Raw genomic sequence first — 22327 nt, 5'->3', positions numbered from 1 at the left:
ACTCAAAAGACAGTGAGATATGGCCCTTACGGCTAAAGTGATCAAGGGGCATGGAGAGAAATCAGGAAGGGGAAGTGAAGTTGCATGCTCAGCCATGATCATATTGAATGGTGGTGCTGGCTGGAAGGGACGAATGGCCTACTCCTGCACCTACTTTCTAAGTTTCTATGTTTCTATCTTCAGAATATGAGGTGCTTTGTTGTTCTTCGCCTTTTATTAACAAAAATTAAACACTAATTGCAGTATCTTTAAACTTGAATGTGTTCGTAACGTGAGCATTGGTGGTTCAGGGGTAGAATTCTCGCCTGCCGCGCGGGAGACCCGGGTTCGATTCCCGGCCAATGCAGTGTTTATGGAAGTATTTCAGAAAGCGTGTATTTAAAAATTGAACTTCCCGACTGTTTCAAGAGCGCACACAGAAATGAGCGGGGGCACAGATATCCTTCGGTACAAAGAGCGGGAGCAGTGAGGATCGCTTGTAACGTGAGGGAGTAAAGGATTTGAGTTATTTTTCAAATAGCACGAGCAGAGGGAAGCGGCAATTTAAAAAGCGAGAACACACAGGAGTGGCTGTTTGCAGCACGGCAGCAGAGATGAGCGGGTGTTGAAAGAGCGGGAGCAAGTCTGGGCGGCAGTTTAATAAGGAGGAGCAGAAAGGAGCGGCGGTACCGTTTCCTCGAGCTGTGGCGATTTTCAATAATTCCATCAATGTAATATCTCCAACTTTGCAAATCACACCAAGCTGGGTTGCAGTGCGAGCTGCTAGGAGGCTGCAGCGGAATTGGACAGATTCGGTGGATGGCAGATGCCATATAATGAAGATAAGTGTGAGTTTATCCACGTTGGTTACAAAACCTTGAAGGTAGAATGTTATCTGAATGTTGACCGATTTGTAAAAGCGGAGGGGTATTGAGACCTGGGTATTTTGGTACATCAGTCGTTGAAGTCATTCATACATACAGGTACAGCATGCAGTAAAGGAAGCCAAATGTCATGCTGGCCTTCATAGCGAGGAGATTAGGGTATCGGAGCATGGAGACTTGTACAGCACCTTGCTGAGACCAGACCTTGAGTATTGTGTGCAGTTATGATCATCTAATCTGAGGAAGGACATTCTTGCTTTTGAGGGAGTGTAGCGAATATTCACCAGATTGATTCCAGGGATGGCAGGACTGACATGAAGAAAGACTGGATCGACGAGGCTTATACTCGCTGGAATTTAGAAGAATGAGAGGGGAGCTCATAGAAACATTTAAAATTTGGTCGGGAATGGACAGGTTTGATGGCGTAAAAAGGTTCCCGCAGTCCGAATAAAGGAAGCCCAGTACCAGCGGTCACTGTCTAAGGATAAAGTGTAAACCATTTAGGACCGACACGAGGAGAATCTTCTTCACTCAGATCATTGTGAACCTGTGGAATTCTGTACCACAGAAAGATGTGGAAGCCAGTTGGATAGATATACTCAAAAGACAGTGAGATATGGCCCTTACGGCTAAAGTGATCAAGGGGCATGGAGAGAAATCAGGAAGGGGAAGTGAAGTTGCATGCTCAGCCATGATCATATTGAATGGTGGTGCTGGCTGGAAGGGACGAATGGCCTACTCCTGCACCTACTTTCTAAGTTTCTATGTTTCTATCTTCAGAATATGAGGTGCTTTGTTGTTCTTCGCCTTTTATTAACAAAAATTAAACACTAATTGCACTATCTTTAAACTTGAATGTGTTCGTAATGTGAGCATTGGTGGTTCAGGGGTAGAATTCTCGCCTGCCACGCGGGAGACCCGGGTTCGATTCCCGGCCAATGCAGTGTTTATGGAAGTATTTCAGAAAGCGTGTATTTAAAAATTAAACTTCCCGACTGTTTCAAGAGCGTACACAGAGAGGAGCGGCTGTTAAATGAGCGGGGGCACAGATATCCTTCGGTACAAAGAGCGGGAGCAGTGAGGATCGCTTGTAACGTGAGGGAGTAAAGGATTTGAGTTATTTTTCAAATAGCACGAGCAGAGGGAAGCGGCAATTTAAAAAGCGAGAACACACAGGAGTGGCTGTTTGCAGCACGGCATCAGAGATGAGCGGGTGCGAAAGAGCGGGAGCAAGTCTGGGCGGCAGTTTAATAAGGAGGAGCAGAAAGGAGCGGCGGTACCGTTTCCTCGAGCTGTGGCGATTTTCAATAATTCCATCAATGTAATATCTCCAACTTTTCAAATCACACCAAGCTGGGTTGCAGTGCGAGCTGCTAGGAGGCTGCAGCGGAATTGGACAGATTCGGTGGATGGCAGATGCCATATAATGAAGATAAATGGGAGTTTATCCACTTTGGTGGCAAAACCTTGAAGGTAGAATGTTATCTGAATGTTGACCGATTTGTAAAAGCGGAGGGGTATTGAGACCTGGGTATTTTGGTACATCAGTCGTTGAAGTCATTCATACATACAGGTACAGCATGCAGTAAAGGAAGCCAAATGTCATGCTGGCCTTCATAGCGAGGAGATTAGGGTATCGGAGCATGGAGACTTGTACAGCACCTTGCTGAGACCAGACCTTGAGTATTGTGTGCAGTTATGATCATCTAATCTGAGGAAGGACATTCTTGCTTTTGAGGGAGTGTAGCGAATATTCACCAGATTGATTCCAGGGATGGCAGGACTGACATGAAGAAAGACTGGATCGACGAGGCTTATACTCGCTGGAATTTAGAAGAATGAGAGGGGAGCTCATAGAAACATTTAAAATTTGGTCGGGAATGGACAGGTTTGATGGCGTAAAAAGGTTCCCGCAGTCCGAATAAAGGAAGCCCAGTACCAGCGGTCACTGTCTAAGGATAAAGTGTAAACCATTTAGGACCGACACGAGGAGCATCTTCTTCACTCAGATCATTGTGAACCTGTGGAATTCTGTACCACAGAAAGATGTGGAAGCCAGTTGGATAGATATACTCAAAAGACAGTGAGATATGGCCCTTACGGCTAAAGTGATCAAGGGGCATGGAGAGAAATCAGGAAGGGGAAGTGAAGTTGCATGCTCAGCCATGATCATATTGAATGGTGGTGCTGGCTGGAAGGGACGAATGGCCTACTCCTGCACCTACTTTCTAAGTTTCTATGTTTCTATCTTCAGAATATGAGGTGCTTTGTTGTTCTTCGCCTTTTATCAACAAAAATTAAACACTAATTGCAGTATCTTTAAACTTGAATGTGTTCGTAACGTGAGCATTGGTGGTTCAGGGGTAGAATTCTCGCCTGCCACGCGGGAGACCCGGGTTCGATTCCCGGCCAATGCAGTGTTTATGGAAGTATTTCAGAAAGCGTGTATTTAAAAATTGAACTTCCCGACTGTTTCAAGAGCGCACACAGAGAGGAGCGGCTGTTAAATGAGCGGGGGCACAGATATCCTTCGGTATAAAGAGCGGGAGCAGTGAGGATCGCTTGCAACGTGAGGGAGTAAAGGATTTGAGTTATTTTTCAAATAGCACGAGCAGAGGGAAGCGGCAATTTAAAAAGCGAGAACACACAAGAGTGGCTGTTTGCAGCACGGCAGCAGAGATGAGCGGGTGTTGAAAGAGCGGGAGCAAGTCTGGGCGGCAGTTTAATAAGGAGGAGCAGAAAGGAGCGGCGGTACCGTTTCCTCGAGCTGTGGCGATTTTCAATAATTCCATCAATGTAATATCTCCAACTTTGCAAATCACACCAAGCTGGGTTGCAGTGCGAGCTGCTCGGAGGCTGCAGCGGAATTGGACAGATTCGGTGGATGGCAGATGCCATATAATGAAGATAAGTGTCAGTTTATCCACGTTGGTGGCAAAACCTTGAAGGTAGAATGTTATCTGAATGTTGACCGATTTGTAAAAGCGGAGGGGTATTGAGACCTGGGTATTTTGGTACATCAGTCGTTGAAGTCATTCATACATACAGGTACAGCATGCAGTAAAGAAAGCCAAATGTCATGCTGGCCTTCATAGCGAGGAGATTAGGGTATCGGAGCATGGAGACTTGTACAGCACCTTGCTGAGACCAGACCTTGAGTATTGTGTGCAGTTATGATCATCTAATCTGAGGAAGGACATTCTTGCTTTTGAGGGAGTGTAGCGAATATTCACCAGATTGATTCCAGGGATGGCAGGACTGACATGAAGAAAGATTGGATCGACTAGGCTTATACTCGCTGGAATTTAGAAGAATGAGAGGGGAGCTCATAGAAACATTTAAAATTTGGTGGGGAATGGACAGGTTTGATGGCGTAAAAAGGTTCCCGCAGTCCGAATAAAGGAAGCCCAGTACCAGCGGTCACTGTCTAAGGATAAAGTGTAAACCATTTAGGACTGACACGAGGAGAATCTTCTTCACTCAGATCATTGTGAACCTGTGGAATTGTGTACCACAGAAAGATGTGGAAGCCAGTTGGATAGATATACTCAAAAGACAGTGAGATATGGCCCTTACGGCTAAAGTGATCAAGGGGCATGGAGAGAAATCAGGAAGGGGAAGTGAAGTTGCATGCTCAGCCATGATCATATTGAATGGTGGTGCTGGCTGGAAGGGACGAATGGCCTACTCCTGCACCTACTTTCTAAGTTTCTATGTTTCTATCTTCTGAATATGAGGTGCTTTGTTGTTCTTCGCCTTTTATTAACAAAAATTAAACACTAATTGCACTATCTTTAAACTTGAATGTGTTCGTAACGTGAGCATTGGTGGTTCAGGGGTAGAATTCTCGCCTGCCACGCGGGAGACCCGGGTTCGATTCCCGGCCAATGCAGTGTTTATGGAAGTATTTCAGAAAGCGTGTATTTAAAAATTGAACTTCCCGACTGTTTCAAGAGCGCACACAGAAATGAGCGGGGGCACAGATATCCTTCGGTACAAAGAGCGGGAGCAGTGAGGATCGCTTGTAACGTGAGGGAGTAAAGGATTTGAGTTATTTTTCAAATAGCACGAGCAGAGGGAAGCGGCAATTTAAAAAGCGAGAACACACAGGAGTGGCTGTTTGCAGCACGGCAGCAGAGATGAGCGGGTGTTGAAAGAGCGGGAGCAAGTCTGGGCGGCAGTTTAATAAGGAGGAGCAGAAAGGAGCGGCGGTACCGTTTCCTCGAGCTGTGGCGATTTTCAATAATTCCATCAATGTAATATCTCCAACTTTGCAAATCACACCAAGCTGGGTTGCAGTGCGAGCTGCTAGGAGGCTGCAGCGGAATTGGACAGATTCGGTGGATGGCAGATGCCATATAATGAAGATAAGTGTGAGTTTATCCACGTTGGTGGCAAAACCTTGAAGGTAGAATGTTATCTGAATGTTGACCGATTTGTAAAAGCGGAGGGGTATTGAGACCTGGGTATTTTGGTACATCAGTCGTTGAAGTCATTCATACATACAGGTACAGCATGCAGTAAAGGAAGCCAAATGTCATGCTGGCCTTCATAGCGAGGAGATTAGGGTATCGGAGCATGGAGACTTGTACAGCACCTTGCTGAGACCAGACCTTGAGTATTGTGTGCAGTTATGATCATCTAATCTGAGGAAGGACATTCTTGCTTTTGAGGGAGTGTAGCGAATATTCACCAGATTGATTCCAGGGATGGCAGGACTGACATGAAGAAAGACTGGATCGACTAGGCTTATACTCGCTGGAATTTAGAAGAATGAGAGGGGAGCTCATAGAAACATTTAAAATTTGGTCGGGAATGGACAGGTTTGATGGCGTAAAAAGGTTCCCGCAGTCCGAATAAAGGAAGCCCAGTACCAGCGGTCACTGTCTAAGGATAAAGTGTAAACCATTTAGGACCGACACGAGGAGCAACTTCTTCACTCAGATCATTGTGAACCTGTGGAATTCTGTACCACAGAAAGATGTGGAAGCCAGTTGGATAGATATACTCAAAAGACAGTGAGATATGGCCCTTACGGCTAAAGTGATCAAGGGGCATGGAGAGAAATCAGGAAGGGGAAGTGAAGTTGCATGCTCAGCCATGATCATATTGAATGGTGGTGCTGGCTGGAAGGGACGAATGGCCTACTCCTGCACCTACTTTCTAAGTTTCTATGTTTCTATCTTCAGAATATGAGGTGCTTTGTTGTTCTTCGCCTTTTATTAACAAAAATTAAACACTAATTGCACTATCTTTAAACTTGAATGTGTTCGTAACGTGAGCATTGGTGGTTCAGGGGTAGAATTCTCGCCTGCCACGCGGGAGACCCGGGTTCGATTCCCGGCCAATGCAGTGTTTATGGAAGTATTTCAGAAAGCGTGTATTTAAAAATTAAACTTCCCGACTGTTTCAAGAGCGTACACAGAGAGGAGCGGCTGTTAAATGAGCGGGGGCACAGATATCCTTCGGTACAAAGAGCGGGAGCAGTGAGGATCGCTTGTAACGTGAGGGAGTAAAGGATTTGAGTTATTTTTCAAATAGCACGAGCAGAGGGAAGCGGCAATTTAAAAAGCGAGAACACACAGGAGTGGCTGTTTGCAGCACGGCAGCAGAGATGAGCGGGTGCTAAAGAGCGGGAGCAAGTCTGGGCGGCAGTTTAATAAGGAGGAGCAGAAAGGAGCGGCGGTACCGTTTCCTCGAGCTGTGGCGATTTTCAATAATTCCATCAATGTAATATCTCCAACTTTGCAAATCACACCAAGCTGGGTTGCAGTGCGAGCTGCTAGGAGGCTGCAGCGGAATTGGACAGATTCGGTGGATGGCAGATGCCATATAATGAAGATAAGTGTGAGTTTATCCACTTTGGTGGCAAAACCTTGAAGGTAGAATGTTATCTGAATGTTGACCGATTTGTAAAAGCGGAGGGGTATTGAGACCTGGGTATTTTGGTACATCAGTCGTTGAAGTCATTCATACATACAGGTACAGCATGCAGTAAAGGAAGCCAAATGTCATGCTGGCCTTCATAGCGAGGAGATTAGGGTATCGGAGCATGGAGACTTGTACAGCACCTTGCTGAGACCAGACCTTGAGTATTGTGTGCAGTTATGATCATCTAATCTGAGGAAGGACATTCTTGCTTTTGAGGGAGTGTAGCGAATATTCACCAGATTGATTCCAGGGATGGCAGGACTGACATGAAGAAAGATTGGATCGACTAGGCTTATACTCGCTGGAATTTAGAAGAATGAGAGGGGAGCTCATAGAAACATTTAAAATTTGGTGGGGAATGGACAGGTTTGATGGCGTAAAAAGGTTCCCGCAGTCCGAATAAAGGAAGCCCAGTACCAGCGGTCACTGTCTAAGGATAAAGTGTAAACCATTTAGGACTGACACGAGGAGAATCTTCTTCACTCAGATCATTGTGAACCTGTGGAATTCTGTACCACAGAAAGATGTGGAAGCCAGTTGGATAGATATACTCAAAAGACAGTGAGATATGGCCCTTACGGCTAAAGTGATCAAGGGGCATGGAGAGAAATCAGGAAGGGGAAGTGAAGTTGCATGCTCAGCCATGATCATATTGAATGGTGGTGCTGGCTGGAAGGGACGAATGGCCTACTCCTGCACCTACTTTCTAAGTTTCTATGTTTCTATCTTCTGAATATGAGGTGCTTTGTTGTTCTTCGCCTTTTATTAACAAAAATTAAACACTAATTGCACTATCTTTAAACTTGAATGTGTTCGTAACGTGAGCATTGGTGGTTCAGGGGTAGAATTCTCGCCTGCCACGCGGGAGACCCGGGTTCGATTCCCGGCCAATGCAGTGTTTATGGAAGTATTTCAGAAAGCGTGTATTTAAAAATTGAACTTCCCGACTGTTTCAAGAGCGCACACATAAATGAGCGGGGGCACAGATATCCTTCGGTACAAAGAGCGGGAGCAGTGAGGATCGCTTGTAACGTGAGGGAGTAAAGGATTTGAGTTATTTTTCAAATAGCACGAGCAGAGGGAAGCGGCAATTTAAAAAGCGAGAACACACAGGAGTGGCTGTTTGCAGCACGGCAGCAGAGATGAGCGGGTGTTGAAAGAGCGGGAGCAAGTCTGGGCGGCAGTTTAATAAGGAGGAGCAGAAAGGAGCGGCGGTACCGTTTCCTCGAGCTGTGGCGATTTTCAATAATTCCATCAATGTAATATCTCCAACTTTGCAAATCACACCAAGCTGGGTTGCAGTGCGAGCTGCTAGGAGGCTGCAGCGGAATTGGACAGATTCGGTGGATGGCAGATGCCATATAATGAAGATAAGTGTGAGTTTATCCACGTTGGTGGCAAAACCTTGAAGGTAGAATGTTATCTGAATGTTGACCGATTTGTAAAAGCGGAGGGGTATTGAGACCTGGGTATTTTGGTACATCAGTCGTTGAAGTCATTCATACATACAGGTACAGCATGCAGTAAAGGAAGCCAAATGTCATGCTGGCCTTCATAGCGAGGAGATTAGGGTATCGGAGCATGGAGACTTGTACAGCACCTTGCTGAGACCAGACCTTGAGTATTGTGTGCAGTTATGATCATCTAATCTGAGGAAGGACATTCTTGCTTTTGAGGGAGTGTAGCGAATATTCACCAGATTGATTCCAGGGATGGCAGGACTGACATGAAGAAAGACTGGATCGACGAGGCTTATACTCGCTGGAATTTAGAAGAATGAGAGGGGAGCTCATAGAAACATTTAAAATTTGGTCGGGAATGGACAGGTTTGATGGCGTAAAAAGGTTCCCGCAGTCCGAATAAAGGAAGCCCAGTACCAGCGGTCACTGTCTAAGGATAAAGTGTAAACCATTTAGGACCGACACGAGGAGAATCTTCTTCACTCAGATCATTGTGAACCTGTGGAATTCTGTACCACAGAAAGATGTGGAAGCCAGTTGGATAGATATACTCAAAAGACAGTGAGATATGGCCCTTACGGCTAAAGTGATCAAGGGGCATGGAGAGAAATCAGGAAGGGGAAGTGAAGTTGCATGCTCAGCCATGATCATATTGAATGGTGGTGCTGGCTGGAAGGGACGAATGGCCTACTCCTGCACCTACTTTCTAAGTTTCTATGTTTCTATCTTCAGAATATGAGGTGCTTTGTTGTTCTTCGCCTTTTATTAACAAAAATTAAACACTAATTGCACTATCTTTAAACTTGAATGTGTTCGTAATGTGAGCATTGGTGGTTCAGGGGTAGAATTCTCGCCTGCCACGCGGGAGACCCGGGTTCGATTCCCGGCCAATGCAGTGTTTATGGAAGTATTTCAGAAAGCGTGTATTTAAAAATTAAACTTCCCGACTGTTTCAAGAGCGTACACAGAGAGGAGCGGCTGTTAAATGAGCGGGGGCACAGATATCCTTCGGTACAAAGAGCGGGAGCAGTGAGGATCGCTTGTAACGTGAGGGAGTAAAGGATTTGAGTTATTTTTCAAATAGCACGAGCAGAGGGAAGCGGCAATTTAAAAAGCGAGAACACACAGGAGTGGCTGTTTGCAGCACGGCAGCAGAGATGAGCGGGTGCTAAAGAGCGGGAGCAAGTCTGGGCGGCAGTTTAATAAGGAGGAGCAGAAAGGAGCGGCGGTACCGTTTCCTCGAGCTGTGGCGATTTTCAATAATTCCATCAATGTAATATCTCCAACTTTGCAAATCACACCAAGCTGGGTTGCAGTGCGAGCTGCTAGGAGGCTGCAGCGGAATTGGACAGATTCGGTGGATGGCAGATGCCATATAATGAAGATAAGTGTGAGTTTATCCACTTTGGTGGCAAAACCTTGAAGGTAGAATGTTATCTGAATGTTGACCGATTTGTAAAAGCGGAGGGGTATTGAGACCTGGGTATTTTGGTACATCAGTCGTTGAAGTCATTCATACATACAGGTACAGCATGCAGTAAAGGAAGCCAAATGTCATGCTGGCCTTCATAGCGAGGAGATTAGGGTATCGGAGCATGGAGACTTGTACAGCACCTTGCTGAGACCAGACCTTGAGTATTGTGTGCAGTTATGATCATCTAATCTGAGGAAGGACATTCTTGCTTTTGAGGGAGTGTAGCGAATATTCACCAGATTGATTCCAGGGATGGCAGGACTGACATGAAGAAAGACTGGATCGACGAGGCTTATACTCGCTGGAATTTAGAAGAATGAGAGGGGAGCTCATAGAAACATTTAAAATTTGGTCGGGAATGGACAGGTTTGATGGCGTAAAAAGGTTCCCGCAGTCCGAATAAAGGAAGCCCAGTACCAGCGGTCACTGTCTAAGGATAAAGTGTAAACCATTTAGGACCGACACGAGGAGCATCTTCTTCACTCAGATCATTGTGAACCTGTGGAATTCTGTACCACAGAAAGATGTGGAAGCCAGTTGGATAGATATACTCAAAAGACAGTGAGATATGGCCCTTACGGCTAAAGTGATCAAGGGGCATGGAGAGAAATCAGGAAGGGGAAGTGAAGTTGCATGCTCAGCCATGATCATATTGAATGGTGGTGCTGGCTGGAAGGGACGAATGGCCAACTCCTGCACCTACTTTCTAAGTTTCTATGTTTCTATCTTCAGAATATGAGGTGCTTTGTTGTTCTTCGCCTTTTATTAACAAAAATTAAACACTAATTGCACTATCTTTAAACTTGAATGTGTTCCGAATGTGAGCATTGGTGGTTCAGGGGTAGAATTCTCGCCTGCCACGCGGGAGACCCGGGTTCGATTCCCGGCCAATGCAGTGTTTATGGAAGTATTTCAGAAAGCGTGTATTTAAAAATTGAACTTCCCGACTGTTTCAAGAGCGCACACATAAATGAGCGGGGGCACAGATATCCTTCGGTACAAAGAGCGGGAGCAGTGAGGATCGCTTGTAACGTGAGGGAGTAAAGGATTTGAGTTATTTTTCAAATAGCACGAGCAGAGGGAAGCGGCAATTTAAAAAGCGAGAACACACAGGAGTGGCTGTTTGCAGCACGGCAGCAGAGATGAGCGGGTGTTGAAAGAGCGGGAGCAAGTCTGGGCGGCAGTTTAATAAGGAGGAGCAGAAAGGAGCGGCGGTACCGTTTCCTCGAGCTGTGGCGATTTTCAATAATTCCATCAATGTAATATCTCCAACTTTGCAAATCACACCAAGCTGGGTTGCAGTGCGAGCTGCTAGGAGGCTGCAGCGGAATTGGACAGATTCGGTGGATGGCAGATGCCATATAATGAAGATAAGTGTGAGTTTATCCACGTTGGTGGCAAAACCTTGAAGGTAGAATGTTATCTGAATGTTGACCGATTTGTAAAAGCGGAGGGGTATTGAGACCTGGGTATTTTGGTACATCAGTCGTTGAAGTCATTCATACATACAGGTACAGCATGCAGTAAAGGAAGCCAAATGTCATGCTGGCCTTCATAGCGAGGAGATTAGGGTATCGGAGCATGGAGACTTGTACAGCACCTTGCTGAGACCAGACCTTGAGTATTGTGTGCAGTTATGATCATCTAATCTGAGGAAGGACATTCTTGCTTTTGAGGGAGTGTAGCGAATATTCACCAGATTGATTCCAGGGATGGCAGGACTGACATGAAGAAAGACTGGATCGACGAGGCTTATACTCGCTGGAATTTAGAAGAATGAGAGGGGAGCTCATAGAAACATTTAAAATTTGGTCGGGAATGGACAGGTTTGATGGCGTAAAAAGGTTCCCGCAGTCCGAATAAAGGAAGCCCAGTACCAGCGGTCACTGTCTAAGGATAAAGTGTAAACCATTTAGGACCGACACGAGGAGAATCTTCTTCACTCAGATCATTGTGAACCTGTGGAATTCTGTACCACAGAAAGATGTGGAAGCCAGTTGGATAGATATACTCAAAAGACAGTGAGATATGGCCCTTACGGCTAAAGTGATCAAGGGGCATGGAGAGAAATCAGGAAGGGGAAGTGAAGTTGCATGCTCAGCCATGATCATATTGAATGGTGGTGCTGGCTGGAAGGGACGAATGGCCTACTCCTGCACCTACTTTCTAAGTTTCTATGTTTCTATCTTCAGAATATGAGGTGCTTTGTTGTTCTTCGCCTTTTATTAACAAAAATTAAACACTAATTGCACTATCTTTAAACTTGAATGTGTTCGTAATGTGAGCATTGGTGGTTCAGGGGTAGAATTCTCGCCTGCCACGCGGGAGACCCGGGTTCGATTCCCGGCCAATGCAGTGTTTATGGAAGTATTTCAGAAAGCGTGTATTTAAAAATTAAACTTCCCGACTGTTTCAAGAGCGTACACAGAGAGGAGCGGCTGTTAAATGAGCGGGGGCACAGATATCCTTCGGTACAAAGAGCGGGAGCAGTGAGGATCGCTTGTAACGTGAGGGAGTAAAGGATTTGAGTTATTTTTCAAATAGCACGAGCAGAGGGAAGCGGCAATTTAAAAAGCGAGAACACACAGGAGTGGCTGTTTGCAGCACGGCAGCAGAGATGAGCGGGTGCTAAAGAGCGGGAGCAAGTCTGGGCGGCAGTTTAATAAGGAGGAGCAGAAAGGAGCGGCGGTACCGTTTCCTCGAGCTGTGGCGATTTTCAATAATTCCATCAATGTAATATCTCCAACTTTGCAAATCACACCAAGCTGGGTTGCAGTGCGAGCTGCTAGGAGGCTGCAGCGGAATTGGACAGATTCGGTGGATGGCAGATGCCATATAATGAAGATAAGTGTGAGTTTATCCACTTTGGTGGCAAAACCTTGAAGGTAGAATGTTATCTGAATGTTGACCGATTTGTAAAAGCGGAGGGGTATTGAGACCTGGGTATTTTGGTACATCAGTCGTTGAAGTCATTCATACATACAGGTACAGCATGCAGTAAAGGAAGCCAAATGTCATGCTGGCCTTCATAGCGAGGAGATTAGGGTATCGGAGCATGGAGACTTGTACAGCACCTTGCTGAGACCAGACCTTGAGTATTGTGTGCAGTTATGATCATCTAATCTGAGGAAGGACATTCTTGCTTTTGAGGGAGTGTAGCGAATATTCACCAGATTGATTCCAGGGATGGCAGGACTGACATGAAGAAAGACTGGATCGACGAGGCTTATACTCGCTGGAATTTAGAAGAATGAGAGGGGAGCTCATAGAAACATTTAAAATTTGGTCGGGAATGGACAGGTTTGATGGCGTAAAAAGGTTCCCGCAGTCCGAATAAAGGAAGCCCAGTACCAGCGGTCACTGTCTAAGGATAAAGTGTAAACCATTTAGGACCGACACGAGGAGCATCTTCTTCACTCAGATCATTGTGAACCTGTGGAATTCTGTACCACAGAAAGATGTGGAAGCCAGTTGGATAGATATACTCAAAAGACAGTGAGATATGGCCCTTACGGCTAAAGTGATCAAGGGGCATGGAGAGAAATCAGGAAGGGGAAGTGAAGTTGCATGCTCAGCCATGATCATATTGAATGGTGGTGCTGGCTGGAAGGGAGGAATGGCCAACTCCTGCACCTACTTTCTAAGTTTCTATGTTTCTATCTTCAGAATATGAGGTGCTTTGTTGTTCTTCGCCTTTTATTAACAAAAATTAAACACTAATTGCACTATCTTTAAACTTGAATGTGTTCCGAATGTGAGCATTGGTGGTTCAGGGGTAGAATTCTCGCCTGCCACGCGGGAGACCCGGGTTCGATTCCTGGTCAATGCAGTGTTTATGGAAGTATTTCAGAAAGCGTGCATTTAAAAATTAAACTTCCCGACTGTTTCAAGAGCGTACACAGAGAGGAGCGGCTGTTAAATGAGCGGGGGCACAGATATCCTTCGGTACAAAGAGCGGGAGCAGTGAGGATCGCTTGTAACGTGAGGGAGTAAAGGATTTGAGTTATTTTTCAAATAGCACGAGCAGAGGGAAGCGGCAATTTAAAAAGCGAGCACACCCAGGAGTGGCTGTTTGCAGCACGGCAGCAGAGATGAGCGGGTGTTGAAAGAGCGGGAGCAAGTCTGGGCGGCAGTTTAATAAGGAGGAGCAGAAAGGAGCGGCGGTACCGTTTCCTCAAGCTGTGGCGATTTTCAATAATTCCATCAATGTAATATCTCCAACTTTGCAAATCACACCAAGCTGGGTTGCAGTGCGAGCTGCTAGGAGGCTGCAGCGGAATTGGACAGATTCGGTGGATGGCAGATGCCATATAATGAAGATAAGTGTGAGTTTATCCACTTTGGTGGCAAAACCTTGAAGGTAGAATGTTATCTGAATGTTGACCGATTTGTAAAAGCGGAGGGGTATTGAGACCTGGGTATTTTGGTACATCAGTCGTTGAAGTCATTCATACATACAGGTACAGCATGCAGTAAAGGAAGCCAAATGTCATGCTGGCCTTCATAGCGAGGAGATTAGGGTATCGGAGCATGGAGACTTGTACAGCACCTTGCTGAGACCAGACCTTGAGTATTGTGTGCAGTTATGATCATCTAATCTGAGGAAGGACATTCTTGCTTTTGAGGGAGTGTAGCGAATATTCACCAGATTGATTCCAGGGATGGCAGGACTGACATGAAGGAAGACTGGATCGACGAGGCTTATACTCGCTGGAATTTAGAAGAATGAGAGGGGAGCTCATAGAAACATTTAAAATTTGGTCGGGAATGGACAGGTTTGATGGCGTAAAAAGGTTCCCGCAGTCCGAATAAAGGAAGCCCAGTACCAGCGGTCACTGTCTAAGGATAAAGTGTAAACCATTTAGGACCGATACGAGGAGCATCTTCTTCACTCAGATCATTGTGAACCTGTGGAATTCTGTACCACAGAAAGATGTGGAAGCCAGTTGGATAGATATACTCAAAAGACAGTGAGATATGGCCCTTACGGCTAAAGTGATCAAGGGGCATGGAGAGAAATCAGGAAGGGGAAGTGAAGTTGCATGCTCAGCCATGATCATATTGAATGGTGGTGCTGGCTGGAAGGGACGAATGGCCTACTCCTGCACCTACTTTCTAAGTTTCTATGTTTCTATCTTCAGAATATGAGGTGCTTTGTTGTTCTTCGCCTTTTATTAACAAAAATTAAACACTAATTGCACTATCTTTAAACTTGAATGCGTCCGTAACGTGAGCATTGGTGGTTCAGGGGTAGAATTCTCGCCTGCCACGCGGGAGACCCGGGTTCGATTCCCGGCCAATGCAGTGTTTATGGAAGTATTTCAGAAAGCGTGTATTTAAAAATTAAACTTCCCCGACTGTTTCAAGAGCGTACACAGAGAGGAGCGGCTGTTAAATGAGCGGGGGCACAGATATCCTTCGGTTTCAAGAGCGGGAGCAGTGAGGATCGCTTGTAACGTGAGGGAGTAAAGGATTTGAGTTATTTTTCAAATAGCACGAGCAGAGGGAGGCGGCAATTTAAAAAGCGAGAACACACAGGAGTGGCTGTTTGCAGCACGGCAGCAGAGATGAGCGGGTGTTGAAAGAGCGGGAGCAAGTCTGGGCGGCAGTTTAATAAGGAGGAGCAGAAAGGAGCGGCGGTACCGTTTCCTCGAGCTGTGGCGATTTTCAATAATTCCATCAATGTAATATCTCCAACTTTGCAAATCACACCAAGCTGGGTTGCAGTGCGAGCTGCTTGCTAGGAGGCTGCAGCGGAATTGGACAGATTCGGTGGATGGCAGATGCCATATAATGAAGATAAGTGTGAGTTTATCCACTTTGGTGGCAAAACCTTGAAGGTAGAATGTTATCTGAATGTTGACCGATTTGTAAAAGCGGAGGGGTATTGAGACCTGGGTATTTTGGTACATCAGTCGTTGAAGTCATTCATACATACAGGTACAGCATGCAGTAAAGGAAGCCAAATGTCATGCTGGCCTTCATAGCGAGGAGATTAGGGTATCGGAGCATGGAGACTTGTACAGCACCTTGCTGAGACCAGACCTTGAGTATTGTGTGCAGTTATGATCATCTAATCTGAGGAAGGACATTCTTGCTTTTGAGGGAGTGTGGCGAATATTCACCAGATTGATTCCAGGGATGGCAGGACTGACATGAAGAAAGACTGGATCGACGAGGCTTATACTCGCTGGAATTTAGAAGAATGAGAGGGGAGCTCATAGAAACATTTAAAATTTGGTCGGGAATGGACAGGTTTGATGGCGTAAAAAGGTTCCCGCAGTCCGAATAAAGGAAGCCCAGTACCAGCGGTCACTGTCTAAGGATAAAGTGTAAGCCATTTAGGACCGACACGAGGAGAATCTTCTTCACTCAGATCATTGTGAACCTGTGGAATTCTGTACCACAGAAAGATGTGGAAGCCAGTTGGATAGATATACTCAAAAGAGAGTGAGATATGGCCCTTACGGCTAAAGTGATCAAGGGGCATGGAGAGAAATCAGGAAGGGGAAGTGAAGTTGCATGCTCAGCCATGATCATATTGAATGGTGGTGCTGGCTGGAAGGGACGAATGGCCTACTCCTGCACCTACTTTCTAAGTTTCTATGTTTCTATCTTCAGAATATGAGGTTCTTTGTTGTTCTTCGCCTTTTATTAACAAAAATTAAACACTAATTGCACTATCTTTAAACTTGAATGTGTTCGTAATGTGAGCATTGGTGGTTCAGGGGTAGAATTCTCGCCTGCCACGCGGGAGACCCGGGTTCGATTCCCGGCCAATGCAGTGTTTATGGAAGTATTTCAGAAAGCGTGCATTTAAAAATTAAACTTCCCGACTGTTTCAAGAGCGTACACAGAGAGGAGCCGCTGTTAAATGAGCGGGGGCACAGATATCCTTCGGTACAAAGAGCGGGAGCAGTGAGGATCGCTTGTAACGTGAGGGAGTAAAGGATTTGAGTTATTTTTCAAATAGCACGAGCAGAGGGAAGCAGCAATTTAAAAAGCGAGACACACAGGAGTGGCTGTTTGCAGCACGGCAGCAGAGATGAGCGGGTGTTGAAAGAGCGGGAGCAAGTCTGGGCGGCAGTTTAATAAGGAGGAGCAGAAAGGAGCGGCGGTACCGTTTCCTCGAGCTGTGGCGATTTTCAATAATTCCATCAATGTAATATCTCCAACTTTGCAAATCACACCAAGCTGGGTTGCAGTGCGAGCTGCTAGGAGGCTGCAGCGGAATTGGACAGATTCGGTGGATGGCAGATGCCATATAATGAAGATAAGTGTGAGTTTATCCACTTTGGTGGCAAAACCTTGAAGGTAGAATGTTATCTGAATGTTGACCGATTTGTAAAAGCGGAGGGGTATTGAGACCTGGGTATTTTGGTACATCAGTCGTTGAAGTCATTCATACATACAGGTACAGCATGCAGTAAAGGAAGCCAAATGTCATGCTGGCCTTCATAGCGAGGAGATTAGGGTATCGGAGCATGGAGACTTGTACAGCACCTTGCTGAGACCAGACCTTGAGTATTGTGTGCAGTTATGATCATCTAATCTGAGGAAGGACATTCTTGCTTTTGAGGGAGTGCAGCGAATATTCACCAGATTGATTCCAGGGATGGCAGGACTGACATGAAGAAAGACTGGATCGACGAGGCTTATACTCGCTGGAATTTAGAAGAATGAGAGGGACCCTCATAGAAACATTTAAAATTTGGTCGGGAATGGACAGGTTTGATGGCGTAAAAAGGTTCCCGCAGTCCGAATAAAGGAAGCCCAGTACCAGCGGTCACTGTCTAAGGATAAAGTGTAAACCATTTAGGACCGACACGAGGAGCATCTTCTTCACTCAGATCATTGTGAACCAGTGGAATTCTGTACCACAGAAAGATGTGGAAGCCAGTTGGATAGATATACTCAAAAGACAGTGAGATATGGCCCTTACGGCTAAAGTGATCAAGGGGCATGGAGAGAAATCAGGAAGGGGAAGTGAAGTTGCATGCTCAGCCATGATCATATTGAATGGTGGTGCTGGCTGGAAGGGACAAATGGCCTACTCCTGCACCTACTTTCTAAGTTTCTATGTTTCTATCTTCAGAATATGAGGTGCTTTGTTGTTCTTCGCCTTTTATTAACAAAAATTAAACACTAATTGCACTATCTTTAAACTTGAATGTGTTCCTAATGTGAGCATTGGTGGTTCAGGGGTAGAATTCTCGCCTGCCACGCGGAGACCCGGGTTCGATTCCTGGCCAATGCAGTGTTTATGGAAGTATTTCAGAAAGCGTGCATTTAAAAATTAAACTTCCCGACTGTTTCAAGAGCGTACACAGAGAGGAGCGGCTGTTAAATGAGCGGGGGCACAGATATCCTTCGGTACAAAGAGCGGGAGCAGTGAGGATCGCTTGTAACGTGAGGGAGTAAAGGATTTGAGTTATTTTTCAAATAGCACGAGCAGAGGGAAGCGGGCAATTTAAAAAGCGAGAACACACAGGAGTGGCTGTTTGCAGCACGGCAGCAGAGATGAGCGGGTGTTGAAAGAGCGGGAGCAAGTCTGGGCGGCAGTTTAATAAGGAGGAGCAGAAAGGAGCGGCGGTACCGTTTCCTCGAGCTGTGGCGATTTTCAATAATTCCATCAATGTAATATCTCCAACTTTGCAAATCACACCAAGCTGGGTTGCAGTGCGAGCTGCTAGGAGGCTGCAGCGGAATTGGACAGATTCGGTGGATGGCAGATGCCATATAATGAAGATAAGTGTGAGTTTATCCACTTTGGTGGCAAAACCTTGAAGGTAGAATGTTATCTGAATGTTGACCGATTTGTAAAAGCGGAGGGGTATTGAGACCTGGGTATTTTGGTACATCAGTCGTTGAAGTCATTCATACATACAGGTACAGCATGCAGTAAAGGAAGCCAAATGTCATGCTGGCCTTCATAGCGAGGAGATTAGGGTATCGGAGCATGGAGACTTGTACAGCACCTTGCTGAGACCAGACCTTGAGTATTGTGTGCAGTTATGATCATCTAATCTGAGGAAGGACATTCTTGCTTTTGAGGGAGTGTAGCGAATATTCACCAGATTGATTCCAGGGATGGCAGGACTGACATGAAGAAAGACTGGATCGACGAGGCTTATACTCGCTGGAATTTAGAAGAATGAGAGGGGAGCTCATAGAAACATTTAAAATTTGGTCGGGAATGGACAGGTTTGATGGCGTAAAAAGGTTCCCGCAGTCCGAATAAAGGAAGCCCAGTACCAGCGGTCACTGTCTAAGGATAAAGTGTAAACCATTTAGGACCGATACGAGGAGCATCTTCTTCACTCAGATCATTGTGAACCTGTGGAATTCTGTACCACAGAAAGATGTGGAAGCCAGTTGGATAGATATACTCAAAAGACAGTGAGATATGGCCCTTACGGCTAAAGTGATCAAGGGGCATGGAGAGAAATCAGGAAGGGGAAGTGAAGTTGCATGCTCAGCCATGATCATATTGAATGGTGGTGCTGGCTGGAAGGGACGAATGGCCTACTCCTGCACCTACTTTCTAAGTTTCTATGTTTCTATCTTCAGAATATGAGGTGCTTTGTTGTTCTTCGCCTTTTATTAACAAAAATTAAACACTAATTGCACTATCTTTAAACTTGAATGCGTCCGTAACGTGAGCATTGGTGGTTCAGGGGTAGAATTCTCGCCTGCCACGCGGGAGACCCGGGTTCGATTCCCGGCCAATGCAGTGTTTATGGAAGTATTTCAGAAAGCGTGTATTTAAAAATTAAACTTCCCCGACTGTTTCAAGAGCGTACACAGAGAGGAGCGGCTGTTAAATGAGCGGGGGCACAGATATCCTTCGGTTTCAAGAGCGGGAGCAGTGAGGATCGCTTGTAACGTGAGGGAGTAAAGGATTTGAGTTATTTTTCAAATAGCACGAGCAGAGGGAGGCGGCAATTTAAAAAGCGAGAACACACAGGAGTGGCTGTTTGCAGCACGGCAGCAGAGATGAGCGGGTGTTGAAAGAGCGGGAGCAAGTCTGGGCGGCAGTTTAATAAGGAGGAGCAGAAAGGAGCGGCGGTACCGTTTCCTCGAGCTGTGGCGATTTTCAATAATTCCATCAATGTAATATCTCCAACTTTGCAAATCACACCAAGCTGGGTTGCAGTGCGAGCTGCTTGCTAGGAGGCTGCAGCGGAATTGGACAGATTCGGTGGATGGCAGATGCCATATAATGAAGATAAGTGTGAGTTTATCCACTTTGGTGGCAAAACCTTGAAGGTAGAATGTTATCTGAATGTTGACCGATTTGTAAAAGCGGAGGGGTATTGAGACCTGGGTATTTTGGTACATCAGTCGTTGAAGTCATTCATACATACAGGTACAGCATGCAGTAAAGGAAGCCAAATGTCATGCTGGCCTTCATAGCGAGGAGATTAGGGTATCGGAGCATGGAGACTTGTACAGCACCTTGCTGAGACCAGACCTTGAGTATTGTGTGCAGTTATGATCATCTAATCTGAGGAAGGACATTCTTGCTTTTGAGGGAGTGTGGCGAATATTCACCAGATTGATTCCAGGGATGGCAGGACTGACATGAAGAAAGACTGGATCGACGAGGCTTATACTCGCTGGAATTTAGAAGAATGAGAGGGGAGCTCATAGAAACATTTAAAATTTGGTCGGGAACGGACAGGTTTGATGGCGTAAAAAGGTTCCCGCAGTCCGAATAAAGGAAGCCCAGTACCAGCGGTCACTGTCTAAGGATAAAGTGTAAGCCATTTAGGACCGACACGAGGAGAATCTTCTTCACTCAGATCATTGTGAACCTGTGGAATTCTGTACCACAGAAAGATGTGGAAGCCAGTTGGATAGATATACTCAAAAGAGAGTGAGATATGGCCCTTACGGCTAAAGTGATCAAGGGGCATGGAGAGAAATCAGGAAGGGGAAGTGAAGTTGCATGCTCAGCCATGATCATATTGAATGGTGGTGCTGGCTGGAAGGGACGAATGGCCTACTCCTGCACCTACTTTCTAAGTTTCTATGTTTCTATCTTCAGAATATGAGGTTCTTTGTTGTTCTTCGCCTTTTATTAACAAAAATTAAACACTAATTGCACTATCTTTAAACTTGAATGTGTTCGTAATGTGAGCATTGGTGGTTCAGGGGTAGAATTCTCGCCTGCCACGCGGGAGACCCGGGTTCGATTCCCGGCCAATGCAGTGTTTATGGAAGTATTTCAGAAAGCGTGCATTTAAAAATTAAACTTCCCGACTGTTTCAAGAGCGTACACAGAGAGGAGCCGCTGTTAAATGAGCGGGGGCACAGATATCCTTCGGTACAAAGAATGGGAGCAGTGAGGATCGCTTGTAACGTGAGGGAGTAAAGGATTTGAGTTATTTTTCAAATAGCACGAGCAGAGGGAAGCAGCAATTTAAAAAGCGAGACACACAGGAGTGGCTGTTTGCAGCACGGCAGCAGAGATGAGCGGGTGTTGAAAGAGCGGGAGCAAGTCTGGGCGGCAGTTTAATAAGGAGGAGCAGAAAGGAGCGGCGGTACCGTTTCCTCGAGCTGTGGCGATTTTCAATAATTCCATCAATGTAATATCTCCAACTTTGCAAATCACACCAAGCTGGGTTGCAGTGCGAGCTGCTAGGAGGCTGCAGCGGAATTGGACAGATTCGGTGGATGGCAGATGCCATATAATGAAGATAAGTGTGAGTTTATCCACTTTGGTGGCAAAACCTTGAAGGTAGAATGTTATCTGAATGTGGACCGATTTGTAAAAGCGGAGGGGTATTGAGACCTGGGTATTTTGGTACATCAGTCGTTGAAGTCATTCATACATACAGGTACAGCATGCAGTAAAGGAAGCCAAATGTCATGCTGGCCTTCATAGCGAGGAGATTAGGGTATCGGAGCATGGAGACTTGTACAGCACCTTGCTGAGACCAGACCTTGAGTATTGTGTGCAGTTATGATCATCTAATCTGAGGAAGGACATTCTTGCTTTTGAGGGAGTGTAGCGAATATTCACCAGATTGATTCCAGGGATGGCAGGACTGACATGAAGAAAGACTGGATCGACGAGGCTTATACTCGCTGGAATTTAGAAGAATGAGAGGGGAGCTCATAGAAACATTTAAAATTTGGTCGGGAATGGACAGGTTTGATGGCGTAAAAAGGTTCCCGCAGTCCGAATAAAGGAAGCCCAGTACCAGCGGTCACTGTCTAAGGATAAAGTGTAAACCATTTAGGACCGACACGAGGAGCATCTTCTTCACTCAGATCATTGTGAACCTGTGGAATTCTGTACCACAGAAAGATGTGGAAGCCAGTTGGATAGATATACTCAAACGACAGTGAGATATGGCCCTTACGGCTAAAGTGATCAAGGGGCATGGAGAGAAATCAGGAAGGGGAAGTGAAGTTGCATGCTCAGCCATGATCATATTGAATGGTGGTGCTGGCTGGAAGGGACAAATGGCCTACTCCTGCACCTACTTTCTAAGTTTCTATGTTTCTATCTTCGGAATATGAGGTGCTTTGTTGTTCTTCGCCTTATATTAACAAAAATTAAACACTAATTGCACTATCTTTAAACTTGA

At 45.7% G+C, this 22327-nt stretch overlaps 15 non-coding genes across 15 annotated transcripts; all 15 read left to right on the top strand.

Annotated features, from left to right (window-relative positions):
* Window positions 1-275: 275 nt before the first annotated feature.
* trnag-gcc (transfer RNA glycine (anticodon GCC)) lies at window positions 276-346 on the top strand. Its single transcript has one exon. It is a non-coding gene; the product is annotated as a tRNA-Gly (tRNA).
* A 1389-nt stretch (window positions 347-1735) lies between these two features.
* Window positions 1736-1806, top strand: trnag-gcc (transfer RNA glycine (anticodon GCC)). Its single transcript has one exon. It is a non-coding gene; the product is annotated as a tRNA-Gly (tRNA).
* A 1403-nt stretch (window positions 1807-3209) lies between these two features.
* Window positions 3210-3280, top strand: trnag-gcc (transfer RNA glycine (anticodon GCC)). The gene has a single exon. It is a non-coding gene; the product is annotated as a tRNA-Gly (tRNA).
* Window positions 3281-4684: 1404 nt separating this feature from the next.
* trnag-gcc (transfer RNA glycine (anticodon GCC)) lies at window positions 4685-4755 on the top strand. The gene has a single exon. It is a non-coding gene; the product is annotated as a tRNA-Gly (tRNA).
* Window positions 4756-6144: 1389 nt separating this feature from the next.
* Window positions 6145-6215, top strand: trnag-gcc (transfer RNA glycine (anticodon GCC)). The gene has a single exon. It is a non-coding gene; the product is annotated as a tRNA-Gly (tRNA).
* Window positions 6216-7618: 1403 nt separating this feature from the next.
* Window positions 7619-7689, top strand: trnag-gcc (transfer RNA glycine (anticodon GCC)). Its single transcript has one exon. It is a non-coding gene; the product is annotated as a tRNA-Gly (tRNA).
* A 1389-nt stretch (window positions 7690-9078) lies between these two features.
* Window positions 9079-9149, top strand: trnag-gcc (transfer RNA glycine (anticodon GCC)). The gene has a single exon. It is a non-coding gene; the product is annotated as a tRNA-Gly (tRNA).
* A 1403-nt stretch (window positions 9150-10552) lies between these two features.
* trnag-gcc (transfer RNA glycine (anticodon GCC)) lies at window positions 10553-10623 on the top strand. The gene has a single exon. It is a non-coding gene; the product is annotated as a tRNA-Gly (tRNA).
* A 1389-nt stretch (window positions 10624-12012) lies between these two features.
* trnag-gcc (transfer RNA glycine (anticodon GCC)) lies at window positions 12013-12083 on the top strand. The gene has a single exon. It is a non-coding gene; the product is annotated as a tRNA-Gly (tRNA).
* A 1403-nt stretch (window positions 12084-13486) lies between these two features.
* trnag-gcc (transfer RNA glycine (anticodon GCC)) lies at window positions 13487-13557 on the top strand. The gene has a single exon. It is a non-coding gene; the product is annotated as a tRNA-Gly (tRNA).
* A 1404-nt stretch (window positions 13558-14961) lies between these two features.
* trnag-gcc (transfer RNA glycine (anticodon GCC)) lies at window positions 14962-15032 on the top strand. The gene has a single exon. It is a non-coding gene; the product is annotated as a tRNA-Gly (tRNA).
* A 1409-nt stretch (window positions 15033-16441) lies between these two features.
* On the top strand, window positions 16442-16512 carry trnag-gcc (transfer RNA glycine (anticodon GCC)). Its single transcript has one exon. It is a non-coding gene; the product is annotated as a tRNA-Gly (tRNA).
* A 1403-nt stretch (window positions 16513-17915) lies between these two features.
* trnag-gcc (transfer RNA glycine (anticodon GCC)) lies at window positions 17916-17985 on the top strand. Its single transcript has one exon. It is a non-coding gene; the product is annotated as a tRNA-Gly (tRNA).
* A 1405-nt stretch (window positions 17986-19390) lies between these two features.
* On the top strand, window positions 19391-19461 carry trnag-gcc (transfer RNA glycine (anticodon GCC)). Its single transcript has one exon. It is a non-coding gene; the product is annotated as a tRNA-Gly (tRNA).
* A 1409-nt stretch (window positions 19462-20870) lies between these two features.
* On the top strand, window positions 20871-20941 carry trnag-gcc (transfer RNA glycine (anticodon GCC)). The gene has a single exon. It is a non-coding gene; the product is annotated as a tRNA-Gly (tRNA).
* The last annotated feature ends 1386 nt before the right edge of the window (window positions 20942-22327 follow it).

The sequence above is a fragment of the Pristiophorus japonicus genome, unplaced genomic scaffold (genome assembly GCF_044704955.1).
Source record: "Pristiophorus japonicus isolate sPriJap1 unplaced genomic scaffold, sPriJap1.hap1 HAP1_SCAFFOLD_270, whole genome shotgun sequence".
Classification (NCBI taxonomy): domain Eukaryota; kingdom Metazoa; phylum Chordata; class Chondrichthyes; family Pristiophoridae; genus Pristiophorus; species Pristiophorus japonicus.
This window is presented reverse-complemented; position numbering and strand designations above follow the sequence as displayed.